The sequence below is a fragment of the Rutidosis leptorrhynchoides genome, chromosome 10, assembly GCF_046630445.1.
Source record: "Rutidosis leptorrhynchoides isolate AG116_Rl617_1_P2 chromosome 10, CSIRO_AGI_Rlap_v1, whole genome shotgun sequence".
In the NCBI taxonomy this organism is placed as follows: Eukaryota; Viridiplantae; Streptophyta; class Magnoliopsida; order Asterales; family Asteraceae; genus Rutidosis; species Rutidosis leptorrhynchoides.
The window spans coordinates 15,178,251-15,199,254 of record NC_092342.1 but is presented as its reverse complement, the minus strand read 5'-3'; the positions used below and the strand labels follow the sequence as shown (position 1 = coordinate 15,199,254).

General features: G+C 35.3%; 1 non-coding gene across 1 annotated transcript; it reads left to right on the top strand.

The window, feature by feature from the left end:
- The first annotated feature begins 20,118 nt into the window (after positions 1 to 20,118).
- LOC139873682 (small nucleolar RNA R71) lies at positions 20,119 to 20,225 on the top strand. Its single transcript, XR_011767409.1, has one exon. It is a non-coding gene; the product is annotated as a small nucleolar RNA R71 (small nucleolar RNA).
- The last annotated feature ends 779 nt before the right edge of the window (positions 20,226 to 21,004 follow it).

Genomic DNA, 21,004 nt, shown 5'->3' with positions numbered 1-21,004 from the left:
TGATTTCTACATATAACAATCACCGTAAATAATAGTTTACAATAATACTTCCTTTGACAATGCAGTCAAAATAGATACATGATGATGGTTTTGTGAATGCAACGTTTTCTTGAATAAAGCATGTATGACTCCATGCACAAAGCTTGTCTAACATATAAGCAAACATCGGAAGACTTCTAGGGAACCTGAGAATAAACATGCTAACAAGTGTCAACACAAAGGTTGGTGAGTTCATAGTTTTAATGTTTCGCATAATCTGTGTATAAAGGTGGATCACAAGATTTTAGTTGTTTCATCTAGAAACGTTTATCAAAATATTCTACAAGATTGAGCACCCTGGTAACTAAACTTAACGTATATATAATTTGTACCCTTTGTATAATCATCTTAATAGTACACGCAAACCAACGTGTACGCTTCTCAAATAGCATACGTCCGTTAAAAGGCTAGCGCTCTAGCTCGGAAGGGGATATCAAGCCCTATGGATCCATAAACTACTACTCGCGCCCACCAGTTCTTATAATCGGCAGTTACTAGTTACCAAAGCTAAGGGATTTTCGGTTCAAACTCAGTATAGAATTTAGTATGTACTTGTATCCATTGCGTTAAAAATAAAGTGCATGTATTCTCAGTCCAAAAATATAGATTGCAAAAGCAATTAAAAAGGGAGCATATGAAACTCACTTTAGCAGCATATAAAGTCGTTCACCAAAATGTGACCGAAACTCGGATTACCAAATAACCGTAGATCTCAACCTAGAGAACATATGTTGGTCAATAAATGTTTATCAAGCTAGGTCAGGTCATAGTGTATCACAATCCTAATGCTCGAGATCGACATACAAAAGTTATCCAAAGTCGTTTCAAAAAGTCAATTTTGACAATAGTTCAACAAAACGAGACATACCTTATATAAGAATTCATTTACTCGGTTGGTAATATTCAAAAATTCAATTTATCAATCTTACAAACAAGTTGTTAAAATATTAATTGCAGATTCAAAAGCAATTCCAATTAACGTTAATTATAATTCAGTTGATCATATCTTTTAATCCGTTCATTGAAACTATTCGATATCTAAATGAAAAGTTATTGATTTTTCGACAGCTTTCCAAAAATATGTATATCATATACCTTTTACCAGTAATATATGTATTTAATTCGTGATCTATTATAAACTGTTTAACGACGAAATTTAGTATACACGTATGTATAAATATATATACTCGAGCACTAGACATGGATACACAATTAATATATAAAAGATAAAATATGAGTGCTTACGTATCAATATTGAGATTCAATATTGTAAGAAAGTACGTAGACGTAACGGAGATGATAAACACTAGGTTTGATTCATAAATATACCCCCGAACATTACCCATAATTTCCTTAGCTCTATCCCGCTTGAAAACCCATTTTGAAAGTGACATGCTCAAGACCTCGTCGTAGTATTTTATGTATAATATTAATACTATTAATAATAATAAGATTAATAATAATATTAATCTTAATAATAATAATAATAATAATAATAATAATAATAATATAAATAAAATAAATAAATACGGAGTAAAAAATGAATATATGTGTGTGTGATTAAGCTTGAACTCGCTCGAATTTATAGATGTTTGCTGATCCCTGTGGTCATGCGATCGCATGACTCTGGAGTGCAATACTCATGCGATCGCATGAGATCAATTGCCAGCTCAAATTGTTTTTGTAATCTAGCTTGTCGACATAATAAATAAATATATAATATATATAATTTAAATAATTAATTATATATTATATTAAATTCACGTGCATAGTTGATTTGTAATTTTAGTTCCGATAAGTCGTACGTCATCACTCGACTTATGTCCCGGTTTCGGTTTCTCGAAACTTCTTTCGTACATATAGAAAACTTGCATTTTACGTTTCGTGTCACGTACCTTTGTCAAAATATAGCCTTAAGTTATCCATAAACTATACCACTTAAAGTATATATTAAACATTCGAGTGTTTTGGTCATTTACTTCTATAAATCATCGTCTCGATATTTGTTAATATATATATAATATATACATTTTCATTTTGAAATAGTGTTTTACTGTAGCAAAGTTACTGTAACAAAGTTACTGTAGCAAAGTTTTTTACTGTAGTAAATAGTGATTTTCAAAAACACTGTAGCTTTTCGGGTACTGTAGCAATTCGAAAATACTGTAGCAAATTAGTGTTTTACTGGTTCATCTTAAACGTTTTAGTTAACTTATCTAAATATTAATCGAATCAATAATCGAATGTTAATATCATTTACTAAATAACTTGAAATCATATATATATATATATATATATATATATATATATATATATATATATATATATATATATATATATATATATATATATATATATATATTCACATTAAGTTATATATATATTGTTCGTGAATCGTCGAGAACAGTCAAAGAATAATTGATTATATGAATATAGTTCCAAAACTTTCATGACTCAACATTACAGACTTTGCTTATCGTGTCGAAAACATTAAATCATTTAAAGATAAAGTTTAAATTTGTTCGGAAATTTCCGGGTCGTCACAAGGATCACGAGGACGTGATCGATTCTAAGTGGGGGAGAGTTGTAAGACCCTAATATTGATTACATGGTGTATTAATGATGTACGTTTAGTGGGTGAAGCGTAGTGCAAATTAATAGATCAGAAACTGCCCAGACAAGTGTGCGCGCCGCGCACCATTAGGTGAGCGCGCCGCACACCTTGCCAGCGACAGTTTTCTGTCTTTTTCTATTTTTGAGTTTAATGAAGGGCATTTTGGTCATTTCACTTAGGGTCAGATCTGAAGCCATATCAGCTGGGTTGGATCCAATTTTGGATCACTTTCACATATGTTCATCACTCTCATCTTCAAACCCTAGAGAGAGAAGAGTTTTAGAGAGAGGAAGCTTCATTTGGAGAAGAAGGAGTTGGATTCTCACCAAAGCTCGGGTTTTAAATTTGTTCATCTCATTCACGGCTACGTTGTGGTAGTATTGGTAAGTTCAAACTCCGAATTTCATTCTTTGATTTTGATATTCAAGTTGGGGTTTGAACTTAAATTGTTGAGAAACCCATTTAAACTCATGAAGTGAGTTTAGTGTTGCTAGTAATCGGGTTTATTGTTGTTGTTGGTGGGTTTTGGGTTGGAAACCGACTTGGCCATGATTAGGACTTGAAATTGAGTTTAATCACTAGGTTTAGTGATTATGAAAGTGTTGAAACCCATTTTAGGGCATTTGAAAGACTAATTTTGAAATGAGTCAAAATTAGGGTTTATGGATGATTTTGAGAATGTTAAGTGTTTAACACTTGTGTTTGGGTTTAATTGGCATATTAGGACCATTTTCACTTGTGTTAGTGATTATTTGTTAGTTTGGGCACGGTTGGTGCTTGGAAGTGCAATTGGTCGAAATTGCACTAAGTATCGAGTTGGGTTGGTTTATAAATCCACCCTAACTGTGTTGTTTGTATTGTGATATTGGAATAGGTACTTTCCATTGGCGAGTTGCGAATTATTCGGTAGCATTCATCGAGACGACAAGGTGAGTGTTAATATCCTATGTGCATATGTATGTGTAGGATGGGTGCAGGTCGGGTGAAGTGGTTCTCGGTTATAGAGCTCACTTCACATATAGGTGGATTTGATGGACTTGTGTAATAGGTCCAATTGGCACGGTTGTGCGTTTTGGTTGACCACCTTTGGCGAGGTGCACACTTTGTGTGTACGATATCACATATGCTTGTGATATGGATTATACAACCCCAATGGCGAAGGGTTGATATTGAGTTGTGATTGGAGAAGTGGATCACGTGTGGATGCGGATTCACGATGACGCGTGTAGTTTTGGTCATCTTATTGAGAAAGTGAGTCTCGTGTTGTTCGAATTCACGATGACTCGTGTAGTTCGGTCATCTTATTGAGGTATTGATCTCGTGTGGTTGCGGATTCACTAAGGCTCGTGTAGTTCGGCCAACCTCGATGTTGTTGTGGTATTGAAGATAGTAATCTCGTGTGGATGCGGATTTACTAAGGCTCGTGTAGTTCGGCCAATCTTCATCTTGGTACTTTGGGATTTGACTTTTGGTATTGGGTTAAGGGGTTAACCTTGGGTGTTGTACGCTTTATTGTTATATCGTCGTATTGTTATGATGTAGCAAGCCCTCCGGGTGTAGCTTGATTGGCTTTGTTCATATCGTCGTTGGTGAACTTACTTGTTGATATTATTAGCTTGTGTATAGCGATCGTACGGTATGCTTAGTTTAGCTTGCCTTATACTTGGATGCTCCGGTATGTGCTATTATTTGTTCATGTGGCGTGTCCATTTTATGCATATATATGTATGTAGTATATTCTCACTCACTAAGCGTTAGCTTACCCTCTCGTTGTTTACATTTTTATAGATTTGCATGGATGTGGTGGCTCGGGTAAGCGTGGGAACTAGTGAACTCGCGTAGTTTGCTTTAGAAGACTTGCTTTTTGATTTGATTAGGATTGGGTAGCGTATCCCCAATCGCCATGCTCGGCTTTTATTTTGTGTTAAAAATCATGTGGTCGGAAACTTGTATTTTGTACGAAAGTCGTAAAACGGCCGATGTGGGCCCGGTGTCGTAAAACTTGTTTTATTATGAAAACGTGTGAGTTTTACTATTTATATTATGTTGTGAAAACCGTTTCGTCTAAAAGTGTCAGGAAGTGATAGATCTTTAACGCAAAAATGAAAAATCCGGACAGAAGCTGAATGGCCTTGTGCGCGCCGCGTACAAGGAGGGTTGCGCGCCGCGCACCCTATCTGTATAAAAAAAATAAAAAAATTATTCCGCGTTTTTGGTTGGACAACGGGTTGGGTCGTTACAGTACAGTTATAAAGAATTGTTGAAAAATGATTTCGTACACGAGAAAGGTGTACTGTATTTAAAAGAAATCGCATGTACATTACAGGTGGATATAGGATTCGGGCCCATTTGTACCATGCATATTTAAATCTTATGGTCTATCAAAATGATGAATTTTATTGCTTATAATAAACCTATGAACTCACCAACCTTTTGGTTGACACTTTTAAAACATGTTTATTCTCAGGTATTAAAGAAATCTTCTGCTGTGTATTTGCTCATTTTAGAGATATTACTTGGAGTCATTCATGACATATTTCAAAAGACGTTGCATTCGAGTCGTTGACTTCAACAAGATTATTATTAAGTCATTTATAGTTTGGATATATTATGAAATGATATGCATGCCTGTCAACTTTCGTTGAAATGAAAGTTTATCTTTTAAAAACGAATGCAATGTTTGTAAAATGTATCATATAGATGTCAAATACCTCGCAATGAATCCAATTATTATGTAACGTTTATAATCGATATGAACGGGGAATTTCAGTGAACGTGCATAAAATAATTGCACAGTTTAGAAAGTGTCGCTTTGAAGTCACTAAGCAACCAAGGAATACGACACTTTAAAGCACATAGCTCTAAGGGTTGTCATTAGAAAAATCCTTAAAATAATATTAAGCAATGTGTGAAGGCTGATATATGATAGAGCAGTAATGCGTATATTTTTTAGGGGAAATAGAATCTGCGCCCTTTCTATTGTCAAAATCTGTTAGCTACATATAGCATCAGTTGACACAAATAGTTCATGGGAGAAAATCGAGTTATTTGGTGCCGGTGATATTGACTGAAACTAGTATGGGCTTGGTTTGCTCACAACAATATATAGACTTTCAAGAACATCTATTGAGACATGTTGATTATTAATTTTATTTTATTTTTTTGGACAGCTGTTAGGATCACCCAAGGGGACTTAACCACCCATGCGTTCATCTCCTACACAATTATACCCGCCCCCAACTGCGTGCCTAGGAGGAAACCCGCACCAATCCCATACGGGGCATGGACGGTAAAACTCCCTCCCCTTTACCCCCACAACGCGATGTGGGAAAGGTGCCATGGGTGGAACTTCATGGCAGGGATGAAATTGTGGGTTAATATGTAGCCAACGGGGGCCGAACTCCTGACCTCCCCTAAAGGAGGCAGACCACCAACCGCTGGACCACATCACAACTAAAATATTAGTATTGGTTGTTTTTTGTTATTAGTATTGGTTGTTTTTTGTTACTAAAATATGACCACCCCCTTGACCCTTTTCACTCATTGACCCATGACTCATTTGGCCCCCTTTGACCAACATGACCCATACGCCAGGATTCAACTATATATGTACGTGCTTCTAATCCACATATACATACTCTTACTTTATTCGATCAAAACTAGAGGAAGATTTAGATATTTCACTTAAGATGAGTCAAAATTCTGATTTTTCATGGTTCTCGAAAAAGGCAAGTATTTCTTACTCCGATGTATACGACTTAACCGGGTTAATCCCGTGATCATTTCTTTCCCATTACGTGGCCACCCCAAGATGTGCTGCAAGAGAGGTTTATATCCGAGACCTCTTATGAGGATAGCAGGGCAACAACCACTAATTCATGTTGTCATGAATTTATTTAATATAGGTCATGACACTATTCTTTTTTCTCCTTACACCTCTGTGGTTGATGGTATTACAGAATTCTATAAATAACAATTGGTGGTGTATGAAGAAGATATAGTGGTGTACAAATCATCACCCTTATATTATAAGTTTGGAACTTTAGATCAACCAATTAACCCCCGGTTGGACGGCCCATTTTGTCACCTTTAAGATTAATAGTCTAATACAAACTGATAACAAATTCAAAGGTGTTGGTCCTACAGAAAAGTTTTAGAACTTGGGCAAACTAAGTTGATCACCAACTTTATAAACACTGAAGATTAAATGCATCTTTGAGTAATTTTAGATATTAAGCAGTGAATGCCAAGGAAATGAGCTAAAAGTGAAAGGAAAAAAAAAGTATAAAACGTTTTACATATCATACCATCTGTATATTGATTGATATCATGTAAGTTGGTGACCCCAAACATAAAAGGCCCTTAGCTTTGTCGACTGGCAGTTTATACAAACTGATTCCAAATTCGGAAATTTGTTCAACAATATACACATTTGTGTAGTGAAGAGTCAGAATTATGTTTATACAACCATGTGAGCAGTTTGATGCTTCCGCAGTTGTCAGAGCAAGAAAGAAAGGAGTTTTTTTTTTGTTTTTATTTATTTTGATTGAGCCATGTCACTGTATGCATGTGCTAACTTCAAGTTTGTAATTTGCTACTTTCGAGATATGAAAAGAAACAAGAGATAAAATTTTATACAGTAGGCGTTCAAGTAATAGTAATGCATATATGTTGATAGTCTGGTCTAAGTACAATATTATGCATCCCAACATTGTAGTAAATGGGGTGAAAGTAAGGAATGAATCTGTATCACAATAAAAAAATGTAATGATGATATTGTGATGGCTATGTAATTTTCATACAGGTACTTATGGATGGCAAGATGGAGGGGTCAGGTTGGGTACTGGGACTACCGGGTCAAAACAGGTTGCGTTGAAATGAGTCTTCTTTCTTATGTTTAAAAGATCCGGGGCTGGTTAGATTGACTCACTAACAATTTGTGTATTATTTCTCTAGATTTATAAGGCTATATGCAGCAGTAACAGACTTCAGCTGACTTTACTCGACCCATTTAAACTTACTTTGCTTGTATATTTGTGATTAAAAGCTTTAGGGGAAAAATTAAGCAAACTGAGCCATCCTGTAAGTAAATGGGTAGACATTGCCATCTCTAAAGCAGTCTATCAGAACTGAAAAAGGCACAAACCGATAAGGATACGTTGAACCGGATTATAAATAAATAAAACATACCCAGGATGCATTGTCAGAGAATTTGTGTTCATGCTACCACATAATTAATTCCAAATCAACAACCACCTTATTATCATTCACTAATAAACGCTGATAGGTACACTTATTTAGCTTATTCTAAAGCCATCTAAGAAGAGGCTGTTGCTCAACTATGTTTCTTGATTACTAAAGCTAAAATGCTAGTTTTATTCTATCAACTATGATGACTTAAGACATGTATTCAATGGTTTATGTACCAACTATTACTTCTCTGTGTTAGTCTGCAATCTGCATTACACCCTAAAGCATACACTTCCACTAATAACTTAATCTGGATCTGTCCTTGTATCACTTTTCAGCCAACTAAAGGTGAACTCTCCCATCTATAGTTGGGAAATGGGCGGGCTGGATGGGTGGGGTCAGGTCGGGTTATGAGGCACAATGGGTATTTTATTGTATGTTTCGAAATGGATGAGTTGATACGAAACACATCCTAGTACAGTATTTCTTATGTATTCTCGATAGCTATGGCGCAGAATATGATTACGAGAATCATACAATTTCAATAATGATTTAATTCTTGAATAAAACTATTAGAGTGACCTGCTGGTTGGATGCTTGGAAATCTCCAAATGAGACACAGGTTCAATCCTTCATTTGAGGTCTTGCTTTTCAAAAAAAAAATTATTAGGGGTAGATTTTTTGCATTAAAAATGACACTTTGGTCAGATTTTGTTCCATTTGACTAATTTTCTTTGTATCTAAACCACCGTAATAACTAATGCTATTCACTGATTTAGTACTGTTCCTGATCGAATTTTTGAGAATATGTAAGATCTTCGAGTATTTAAAAGAAATTCTGGGATAGTTTTTAGCAGAGGAATTTATAGTAATCTTGTGATTGTGTTTTTGGTATGTATGTTAATTAATGTTAATGTTATTCTTCATGTCCTTAAAGTCACTTTTATACATCCCACCCACAAGTAGAAAAAAGTCACCTACTGGAAATTATAAAGAAGTGTTAGCAATTGTTTGTCCTTTAGTGGAGGGAATAACAAGCCCACCAATCAGCACAATCGAACAAGATTTGTTATGCGATGCGAGGACTCGACTATGCATTTATTAGATAAGATCCAAAAGAGTGTAAACTATAGATTTAGTGGTCATGTGTCAAAATCTTAAAGATATGTGTGAAACTGTACAAGATAACATAAACCATGACACCTACATGGAAAAGGTTAATAGCGTATATTAGTAACTATAGTTTGAAACATATGAAACCAAGTGGCAATATGAACGCAAGGCAAAAAGATAGAACAATAAAGAATATAAGTTCAATAGGTAAATATCATGTAAATTGGTGACCTTTAACAAGTGACCCTTAGCTTTCTTCATGGCCAGTTCTCTTGAACAATCAGAGTGCCTGCTGAAAAGCAATACAAGGATCTTAGTTGATTTAAAAAAAAATGACCACTTAATTAACATAATATAACGAGTGCAGATCACAATGTAATGTGTGTACAGTGATAAACTAGCACATTTTCTAGAGACATCACTAACTTATTACACAATAAACAGAGTTTAACTAAGGAATCTTTTGGTAAATCATTAGATAAGACCTATAAATAGGGATGGCAAAATGACCCGAACCCGATGGGGAAACTCGAAATCCGTTATAATTGGGCCGGGTCTAACTCAAGTCCGTCAAATCATGGGCCGGGAATGGGGATGGTTACAAAAAAAAATCCGGGTTCGGGTTCGGGTATGGTTTTGGATACAAACCCGTTTACCCGACCCGCATAACCGTATACTCGGCCCGGGGAATTTTAATAATAATTTTTATGTAAAATTTTAGTATTAGTATTATATTGTTAATGTATGAAAGATGTCTCTTATTTTTTTGAAAACGAGTATAATTTTATTCAATATAATCATATACAACAAGTTTTTGAGATGTGATATTTTTATATACTTTGAGTATTTGAGTATTTTAGAAACTTTTCAATAAACTTTTTGTATGTGATATTTTATAATACTTAAAACATGAAGTAGTTAAGTTATTTTTCGATATTTTGATTTGGTAATTTATTGAAAAGTAAATAAAGAATGGCTAATTGAGTATACCCGTGGGGAAACCCGATACCCGATAGTATGTAAATAAATGGGAACCCGATTAGCCATTTACTTACATACTATCGGGTCCGGGTCCGGGATTACCTAAACCCGACCCGATGACATCCCTAGCTATAAAGAATGATAATCTTATAGGATATCGATAACCACCTTTAGAATATTACTATATTGATTTGTGATCTTGCTACAATGGCATTTCATTTGAAATCAATGTCAAAAGGGTATTCTTGGAAATTACCAAATACTACTTGTATCTATCTTTTCGCTCTCTTTTTTTGTTCCCAAGTCAAGCTATAAATATAGCTTCCATGGAACTTCGTTTTCATCAAATCAGAACCTTAATAAGCCTGTTACTCCAAACTCATAAAAGTATCATATAAATATATCCTTATATTATCTTATTGTAGCAATGTCGATTGTGGCAAGATTAGTAAAAGATAAGGCGGTGGTTATATTCAGCAAAAGTTCTTGTTGTATATGCCATAGCATCAGGACACTAATATGCAGTTTTGGGGCTAACCCAACTATTTACGAACTAGATGAACATCCAGATGGGCAGCAAATCAAGAAGGAACTCAAAGCGTTAGGACGTAAGCCATGTGTCCCAGCTATATTTATAGGACAGGAGCTGGTTGGTGGAGCCAATGAGGTCATGAGCCTTCATCTCAAAGGTAAACTGTGTTGGTGATTTAGGGTTTTAAGAAAACGATTTTCTCATCAATTATTATCATGTTCATACATATAATAACAACAATTTAAGCGGAAGTGTATTAGATATATTAATAAGTAAATCACCAAAAACGGATCCATATGATTTATACGGTTAAATAAATAAATACAACAAGAGAGATCAACATTTATACCTTTCTTGAAGAACCGGATTGAAGGAAGAGAAACTAACAATCAAAAGTATGATTGTCGCTAGGATAGTCCACGCTACACTTCGAACAACGTCAAACGGATGTGCTAGTCCCGTCAAGTAATACTAAATAATCACAATGATTATTTATATGTTATGAACTAAAGATTTATGATTTTGTTTGATCTGTAAAGAAACTCAAAACAGAATACGAAGCCTTTTGTGTTCTGTCGAAATAATAATAATTTTGTTTATGGAGTTTTCATAAGACGCCGTAAAAATAAATCTTCAAAAGGGTTGGCGGTGTTTTGTTTTGTGTGTGTATTTCAAACTAAAACAATGTGATATATTTATATATATTCCAAGGTCAAACGTCGGTTTACCCGAGAAACGAATCTCGTCAAATCCTTTTTCTTACTTGGTGCATAAGAAAATATATATAACATTTATAATTGAGCATGTTTCCTTTATCAAAACTAATTCATTAGTTCAATAGTATATTTATGTATCTTTTCTAAAAGAGAATAAATCCCGTGTTTCATACTTAATTTAATAAACTAATTAATCAATAAATTAATTAATTAATCACTTTTATTTATTACTTAAATAATATATATCACATATATATTATTACTTGACGTCTAGGTGTATATGTGTGTGACCCCGAAGGCTCACATAAATTCAGCCGTATAGTTATATGTTGTACCTTGCGCATTAATCCTACAGACTCCCACTTGTGCACGGCACAACACCAAGTAACTATACAAACAATGGTTAGCGTCTAGCAACACGCCATTGTCCCCAAATTCACGTGAGGGTAGTTTCTCAGAACTGCTCATAGTAAGTGTTTAATGTCATTTATCCCTTTGTTTCAGATACTTTAGTTAAACTGGAGACATGGATCATCAGTCATTCTCATTTGTTTAACAATTTTGTTTCTCGATCTTAGAAATGAATTAGATCACCAAAATAATTAAGCATCATCTCAATTACATTTGGGTGCGGCCACACAAATATCTTATTCATTCACCGAGGAGCTCAAAAGTATCTAACTCCAAATAGGTTGGAGGAACAAATCCTATCTTGCCTACACGTATCTGTCACGAGCTTCACATCACACCCAATAATGGTCTTTATAACAGCCTTATTCAGGACAGTGTTTGACCATATCAAAGTATAATGCTTCACACATCGAAACCTGCGTGCAACTCAAGTCGAAGGACATTATGACATAACCACTTGCGAGTTTCACTATTGATGCGATCCATGCAGTGAAATCTCGAGGTTGGGTCATTCCAATATTCATCTTATGAATACATGCAAGTTTGATAGTAATACATTACACCATATCAAACACGCACATTTGTCTTAGTTTGATGTTACTCCCGTATCATCAATCGACAATGGAAAATTTAGAATAAGTCATTATTCACGGATTTAAACATGCAAATATAGAACACAGTAATTATGAATAAAAACGATCATAACACATTATATCAATTCATTACAAATAAAAACTGCTTTGATGTTCCAATTATCCAAATACTAAAATTACATAAAACTATTAGCTGGTCTAAGCCCAATGTTCCTAGAATGCTCGACGTGCTTGGTACAAGACATTGGCTTTGTGAACGGGTCAGCTAGATTGTCTTCTGTTAGAACCTTTTGAATACGTACATCACCTCTCTCTATAACTTCACGTATGTAGTGAAATTTTCGAAGGATGTGTTTGGCACAACGTAGAACTCCTGGTTCATTTGCTATTACTATAGCACCAGTATTGTCGCAATATATGTCCATGAGATTTTCAATGCTGGGAACAACGCCAAGCCCAGATATGAATTTTCTAATCCAAACAGCTTCCTGAGCAGCTTCAGATGCCGCAATGTATTCTGATTCTGTTGTAGACATCGCTGTAGTGCTCTACTTCGAGCTTCTCCAGTCGACAGCGCCTCCGTTCATAACGAAAACGTAGCCAGACTGTGATCGACTATCATCTCGATCAGTTTCGAAACTAGCATCAGTGTAACACTTTACGCTCAGTTCATCGAAACCTCCGTAAACTAAGAACATATCTTTAGTGTTTCGTAAATACTTAAATATATTCTTTACAGTAGTCCAGTGACAATCACCTGGATTCTGTTGGTATCGGCTCGTCATATTAAGAGCGAAAGAAACATCTGGTCTAGTGCACCTCATAGCATACATGATGGATCCTATAGCTGAAGCATATGGGACTCTAATCATTCGCTTCACCTCTTCGGGTGTAGAGGGGGCTTGAGTCTTACTCAATACCACATTTGGTTGCATCGGAAGACTACCATGCTTGAAAGCTTCCAATTTAAATCGCTTTAAGATTTTGTCAACATATGCACTTTGACTTAGACCTATTAACCGCTTAGATCTGTCTCTATAGATCTTGATTCCTAGGAAATACGCTGCATCTCCCAGATCTTTCATAGAGAAACATTTTCCAAGCCAGGACTTAACGTCTTGTAGCGTTGGAATATGATTTCCCATGAGTAATATGTCATCGACATATAAGATCAGAAAGACTTTAACGCTCCCACTAGCTCTCATGTACACACAGGGTTGATCAAGGTTTTGTGTGAAACCAAACTCTTTGATTTTCTCATCAAACTTCTTGTTCTAACTCCTTGATGCTTGCTTTAATCCATAAATGGATTTCTGAAGCTTGCATACTTTATTTGGATACTTAGGATTCACAAACCCTTCAGGTTGCACCATATATACGTCCTCGCTAAGGTGACTATTCAGGAATGCGGTTTTGACATCCATTTGCCAAATCTCATAGTCATAGTACGCTGCTATAGCTATGAGTATCCTAATAGCTTTAATGTCCGCTACCGGAGAAAAGGTCTCTTCATAATCAACCCCGTAGGTTTGAGTATAACCTTTTGCAACCAAGCGGGCCTTAAAGGTGTTTACATTTTCGTCCATATCGGTCTTCTTCTTGAAGATCCATTTACACCCAACAGGCTTGCTGTTTGGTGGAAGATCAATCAAGCACCAAACTTGATTATCTTTCATGGACTGCATCTCTTCATTCATAGCATCTTGCCATTTATCAGATTCAGGATCTAACAATGCAGCTTTGTAGTTAGCGGGTTCGCCCAGATCCCCTAATTCCAAGTCTTCCGTCGTAACCATAAGGTTTAACCTTTCAGGTGGACGAGAGGTTCTACTAGATCTACGAATGAGACATGCTTCGTCCTGTACCTCGACACTTTCATGTTGCGGCTTGATGATGTAGCGTGAGGGTATGAAATAGTATTATTTTTACTAGGAAATACTACAAAATATGACACAAGTTTTATTAATTTACGGATGGGATATACCTAAACCTTGCTACAACACTATAGGCAGTGTACCTAATCGTAGAGTAGTGTAGTTTTTAGTAAGTCCGGTTCGTTCCACAGGGAGCTGGTGATACTTATATATATTTTTAACAACTATATTTATACAAAATATATATAATTATATAAGTAGTAATATATTATAAAAGGGGAGTTTTACCGTTTAATGACCGGTTTGTCGATTTTATATTTTTAAGCGTAAAGATAAATGACGATAATTAAAGTGCGTAAAATAATGACAATAAATAAAATGACAGTAAATAAAATTGCGAGTAATAAAATGACAGTAAATAAAGATACGATGAGAAATACAATAAAAGAATTATGCTTATTTAAACTTCCGTAATCATGATGTTTAACATTTTGATTTTAATTAATTGTTACTCGGGTTAATTGTCCTTTGTCATGGTTTATTTGATACCTATCTGGTTTTTGTCCATAATAGTCCATCGGTCATAAATATAAAGTGCGAGTGTCCTCGTCAAATTACCCTTATACCCGAAGTCAAATATTCCAACTAATTAAGGATTTAAACTGTGACGCAGTTATCACTTCTGTCAACAATTACACCAGTTATCACTGTATGTAATCCACCCCTGTTTTGATTAGATATGAATATTAATTTACCCACTTGATCAGTTTGAATAATCAATTACCCAACCCGAATAATTAATTAAATGATTATAATAGGACAACGTCACTAAATAGGACAACCATAATCATTATTAATTATTAGGTTAATTAATTTGAAGATAGGTTCGACAGACTCCAATGAGTTGTCACTCAATTAGACAATACCCCCCATCTATTAATAGTCAATAGTCCAATTTCCACAAGTGTCGGTCTTTTGCCCAAACCTTAATTATGGTACAAAATTCAATAACCCCGTCTTAATATTTTAGCCCAACATCACGATTACTTCGGCTCAAATAAGCATAATAATAACTTAGTTACGAGACATTAAATTAAAAAGGAAGAACATAGCTTACAGTGATGATTAATCGCGTAGTGTTACACGGACAGAGTTCTGACTTAAATCCTTACAATATTCGCTAACATACCATTATTATTATTATCTAAAATTAAAATTAAAATTATAATATATATAAATATGTTTACAGAAAGATAGAAAGAGAGAATTTTGAATAGATCTATAATCGATATTCGTTCTTTTATAGACGAATTTTGAATTCAAACTTTCACTTATGACCCCTTAACTATGCTCAATTAACAACTTTTTATTATTTAATATTATTCTTATTATGAATTATTTAAATATTATATTTTATTCTTGTGCATAGTTGACTCGTAATTTTTACACCGTTGCGTCGAGCGTTGAGAGTTGACTCATGTCCCGGTTCCGGATTTTCGAACGTCCTTGCGTACTATTTTATATCGTGTACTTTGCGTTTTGTAACTTGTACTCTTGTCATTTTTAGACGTTCCTCATCAATAATTTGAACCTTTTTAATTGTATGTTGTACTTTTGAGCTTTTTGGACCTTTGTGTCTTCAATTCGTCGTTTTCGCCTTTTGTCTTCGCACTTATTTAATATAAACGAATATTACTTGAAAATGGAACAATTGCAACTAAAATCTTGTCTTTCTTGGGGGATAATGCTATGAAATATATGTTCCTTTTTAGCCTTATCAATATCCCCACACTTGAGCGTTGCTTGTCCTCAAGCAATATAGTCTTGAAAAACACTTGAATCACTTCTTTATTCTTCACACTTTGTACATCAGTGACTTCAATACGGCGATATGAACAATGATAGTAACAATGTGGTTAAAGGCGGGTGTGTCATCCACAGTTGCCTCGGGTTTAGGTCAACGACACTTGCAATCAAATAGCCGATTTACTTTCGATTTCCAAAGCAAAGTGCACATTTGAAAGGCGGTTTACAGTCCCACATGACTATAAAAATTTAGATCCTTTAGGAAATAGGATCTTTATGAAAACATTTGATCTTTTGAAAATTCAATCTAGCTTTTACCCTAGATAAGTTTTCTGATTTGATCCACCATTGATGTTGCAAAATATATTTGTGGATCAATATTTTGGCTAAAAACATTTAGGTTCGTGTAATCCACTGCTATCCCGGTATCGGAAAGCACACATCCAGTTTACTTGTTCCGTATATTACCTTTCGGCAAACTACCGTCCGGTTGTAAAGGAAAGCGATGAACAAGAAACTGTTAAGGCAATGTCCCGTGACATGCAGATGATTATGGTCTTTTAACGTGTCGGATGTTAGAACTATCCTTGGTAGGAGCGATAGTAAAGATCATCCTATGATTTTTCGGTCTGGCACAAGGTCCTGTCTCCGACCATGCTATGCAACCACGTTCTTACGGTTGACACCCGATTTGGTTCAGGTGACCTAATGAATTCCAGGTGAATTTCTTAGGATTTTACGTTCAATGGTAATGAACGCATTGAAAATGGTTTTTCAGAAAACAAATCGGTTTGTATTTTTGATCAAAATATTTTCTCGTTCATGCTTGAGTTTAGATATCATCGAATTCCATGAGTTTGAATTCTCAATCTTTAAGGTCAATCTCTAGGATTGAGTATTATCAGTCTTAAAAGCTGATTTTTAATCTTTAAGGAGATTATCCTTTTCTGGGGATCTGATTCATTAGTCTTATCAAGCTAATTTGCACGGTGCCTCCCCATTGTACGAGATAAATCCTTCTCATGGTTAGGATAAATCTGACCACTTGGCGACCCTGTTTGATGCTGAGGTCCGTGGATTTCCTGCTGATTTTAGAGATGACTTTTCTAGATTTTTCGTCAACCTACAGCTGGTCTGGACGACAACTTCATGACCTAAATCAAGAAGCGCGTGTCTTTTTCGGAAGACTTTACTTCCTTTTAATGATGGAATTGATTCATCGTGTAGATCCATCTTTCTTTAATAAATCGGGTAAAACAGTTAATTTAGTCCAAAACAAAAACACCTGCAATAACTTTACAGAAACATGTGATAGATAGTTTTTAATTGAATAACTTGGTACATTCTCCCCACACTTAGTTTCTTTCTTTGCCTTTTTATTCTCCTTTATTCCATTTTAAATGAATTCAAGCATTTTAGGTTGTTTCTCAATTTATGCCCTTTCCGAGGTAACGATAATTTCGGTATTAACACCTAGTTTTCACCGTTCATAAATATGTATAAACATAATTTTGACTTCATTTAATTGAAAATTTTTCAAATTTTCACAAAATTTGGCAAATAAACCAAGTATAAACCTGAGAGAATTTATAACCCTTCCCCACACTTAAGATCATGCAATGCCCTCATTTGCATGAAATCAGACTATAATTTAAATTCATGAGGGTGATTAGCGTAGAAAAGTGATTAAAAATACCGAGTTTGTAATTACAAAGCTCGTCGAATGATAGATGGTGCCTCATCGTTCATTCCTTCATTTGTTATATCATATTTGTTGTTTTGCGTCTTGTCGTCAAAATTAGTACCTTTTGCTGAACTTTAATGACAGTCTTTGAAAGTGCGTTGTTTTACCCTGTTTTGTACATAAGATAAAATACAAACATATATATATATATATATTTTTGAAGTTTGGTTTATAACCCCACTTTTCAAAAATTTATAAAGTATAATATTTTTGGCATACTTTAAATCAATAAAATTAAAAATAATGATAACAAAATTTGTCGCCCCGCCCTCGGGTAAAGTAATTTCGGCTTAATGACCTAGTCTTCAACTCACGACGAATTTTAGAAATCATTTTTTCAACTTAATGAATTAAAGTAAATTTTGTTTTTAAAAACTTAAATTAAAATGCATATTAATTTCATAAAAAACCTACAAAACAAAAATTCAGAATGGAGGGAGAAAACTAGTTCTTTAGTGTCTGCTAGCGGAAAAGACCAATCGGGTTCCATTCTCGGAACTACACGAGAACAGAACAACTAACTCTAGATAGCATTTTCTTTTTAGAACATTTGAATCTCCCCACACTTAGGTAGCCGTGGTGTCAAAATTGTGATTAACTTCATCGTTAATTTCTCTTGGTCCATAATCAACTTGCATATCCGTGACTTTTTCTTTAAGCCATTGGTCGGATTCCTGTGTAATATCCACAATTTCAACTAGTTTCTCCTTTTCTTTAGGTGATAGATTGGATACTAACCGGTTACATAACTTAAAGTTCCCCTTGGTTCTAGTATCGCGAATCCGTTTAATAAGTTTCTTCATTGAACTATTAATAACGGGATCATTTAATTTCGTATCAACAACGGGGTTCTTTGTTATCATGTCATCATTAGGTGTTACTTCATTTTCCCCACACTTAGGCGTTTCATTATTGCTAAGTATTACCGTTGGAGTTGGTAAAACAACATGGTTCTTACTAATCGTTTTTGTCGGTTCAACGGTTTTGGTTTGTGGATATTTAGACGTTCGAATCATAAAGGTGATCGATTTCTCATCATTACTAAGTGTCATTCTACCCTTTCTTACATCAAATAACGCCCCGGTGGACGCTAAGAATGGTCGACCTAAAATTAGAGGAACGTTTGAGTCCTCTTCTATGTCAATGACAATGAATTCGACTAGAAAGGTTAAATTGCCTACTTGAACGGGTAGGTTGTCAGCAATTCCAACTGGGTGCTTAATGGTTTGATCAAAGAGTCGAACACTCATATCCGTTGGACTTAACTTACCTACACCTAATCTCTTATATAAGGAAAGAGGCATAACACTTACACTTGCACCTAAATCTGCTAGTGCATCATACATGACACAATCACTAAGTAGACAAGGAACAATAAATTCACCCGGATCACCTACCCTAGGTGGAGGTTTTGGTGGAACTGTCTTCACCGGGTTTATATTTACGGCTTTTGTTTCTTGCACTTTCTTATTCTTTTTCTTCTTCTTCTTTCCAGAGGTATCACAATCTTTATTACCTATCACTTGCTCATACTCAACTCCTTTTCTTGGAAACGGGATGGGTGGTTTGTATGGTGCCACCACTGGCTTTACATACTCGGGTGGTGGTGGTGTAACTTCTTCATTGTTACTCTCATCTAAAACCTTCCCATCTTCTGGTGCTGGTTTTTCAGAATTCGTTGAAACCATATTAACATTCTCATTCCGAGGATTTACTTCAGTATTACTCGGTAGCTTTCCTTGTTCCCTCTCACTCATCATGCTAGCAAGAGTACCTACGTGTTTTTCTAGATTCAAAATGGAAGCTTGTTGAGTTCTTACTGACTGATCAAATCTCTCGTTCGTTTGGGTTTGAGTTTCAATAAATTGTGTTTGAGATTCAACTAGCTTGAATACCACGTCTTCCATATTTGACTTTTTCTCTTCGGTTTGTTGTTGTGGTTTATATAAGCCAGGTCTTTGTTGATTGAAAGTGTTGTTTTGAGTTGGTTGGTTATTCGGACCTTGTTGGTTATACCAGTTATTTTCGGGTCCTTTTGGATTGTAAAGAATGTTTTGATTTCGATTGAAGTTTAGCTTTGGCGGTTGATAATTATTTTGATAATTATTTCCTGACCTTTGGTTCATATAGGAAACATTCTCACGTTGTTCCATCGTTAGTTCAATGTGACAATCTTTCAATAAGTGTGGTCCACCGCATTGCTCACAACTAATTCGTATTGCGTGAATATCTTTATTCATCTTTTCCATTCGTCTTTCGAAAGCATCTATTTTTGCGGAAACGGAATCAAAGTCATGGCTAGAATCGGCTCTAGCCGCTTTAGATGATCGAAAGATATCTTTTTCTTGATGCCACTCATGAGAGTGGGAAGCAGTGTTATCAATAATTTTGTAAGCTTCAGTTGCGGTTTTCTTCATAATGGAACCACCAGCTGTTATGTCGATGTCTTTTCTTGTAGCAACGTTGACACCTTGGTAGAATATTTGTACTATTTGATAAGTGTCTAAACCGTGTTGAGGACATCCTCTCAACATCCTTCCGAATCTTGTCCACGCCTCATATAATGTTTCATTTGGCTTTTGTGTGAACGTAACAATTTCTCCTTGAAGTCTCACGGCTTTAGATGCCGGAAAGAATCTTTGAAGAAATTTTTCAACTAAGACATCCCATGTGTCAATCGCCCCTTCAGGTAACGATTCTAACCAATCTTTGGCTTCTCCCTTTAAAGTCCAGGGAAACAACATGAGATAGATCTGTTCATCCTCAACTTCTCGGATTTTGAATAGTGTACAGATCCTATTAAACGTACGAAGATGTTCGTTTGGATCTTCCTTCGGCGCACCACTATATTGGCACTGATTAGTTACCATGTGTAGGATTTGTCCTTTGATTTCATAATCTGGCGCATTAATGTCTGGCTTAATAATGGCGTGACCTTGGCCCGTGCGTGTGGCTCTCATTCGGTCTTCCATACTTAGAGGTTCCAGATTTTCCATAATTGAATTTGTTGAATACGAATCACTAGAAGATTCTGATTTAATGGTTTGTGGTTCAGGAGGAATGATTAGTGGTTCTGGATCTTGGAATTGTCCCTGAATATTCTTCGGATTCTCAATTGTGAGGTCGGGTTCAAAAGATGGATTATCGGAAATTTGAGTTGGAGTTCTTGGTCGACTAGATGATGATTCAAAAGAAAAATCAACGGCGACAATATTGGCTAGATGTCTTGATCGAGTTATAGGTGGTGAACGTATGAAAGGTGGTGAACGTTTTACTCGGTGCATTCACTGAATATCCTATTAGTTTTTAAAAGGAAAGAAAAATTATATAAGTTATCCAATTAATAGACTTTTCTGATTTTGCCCACGTTTCAAATAGCCAAAAGATGCAG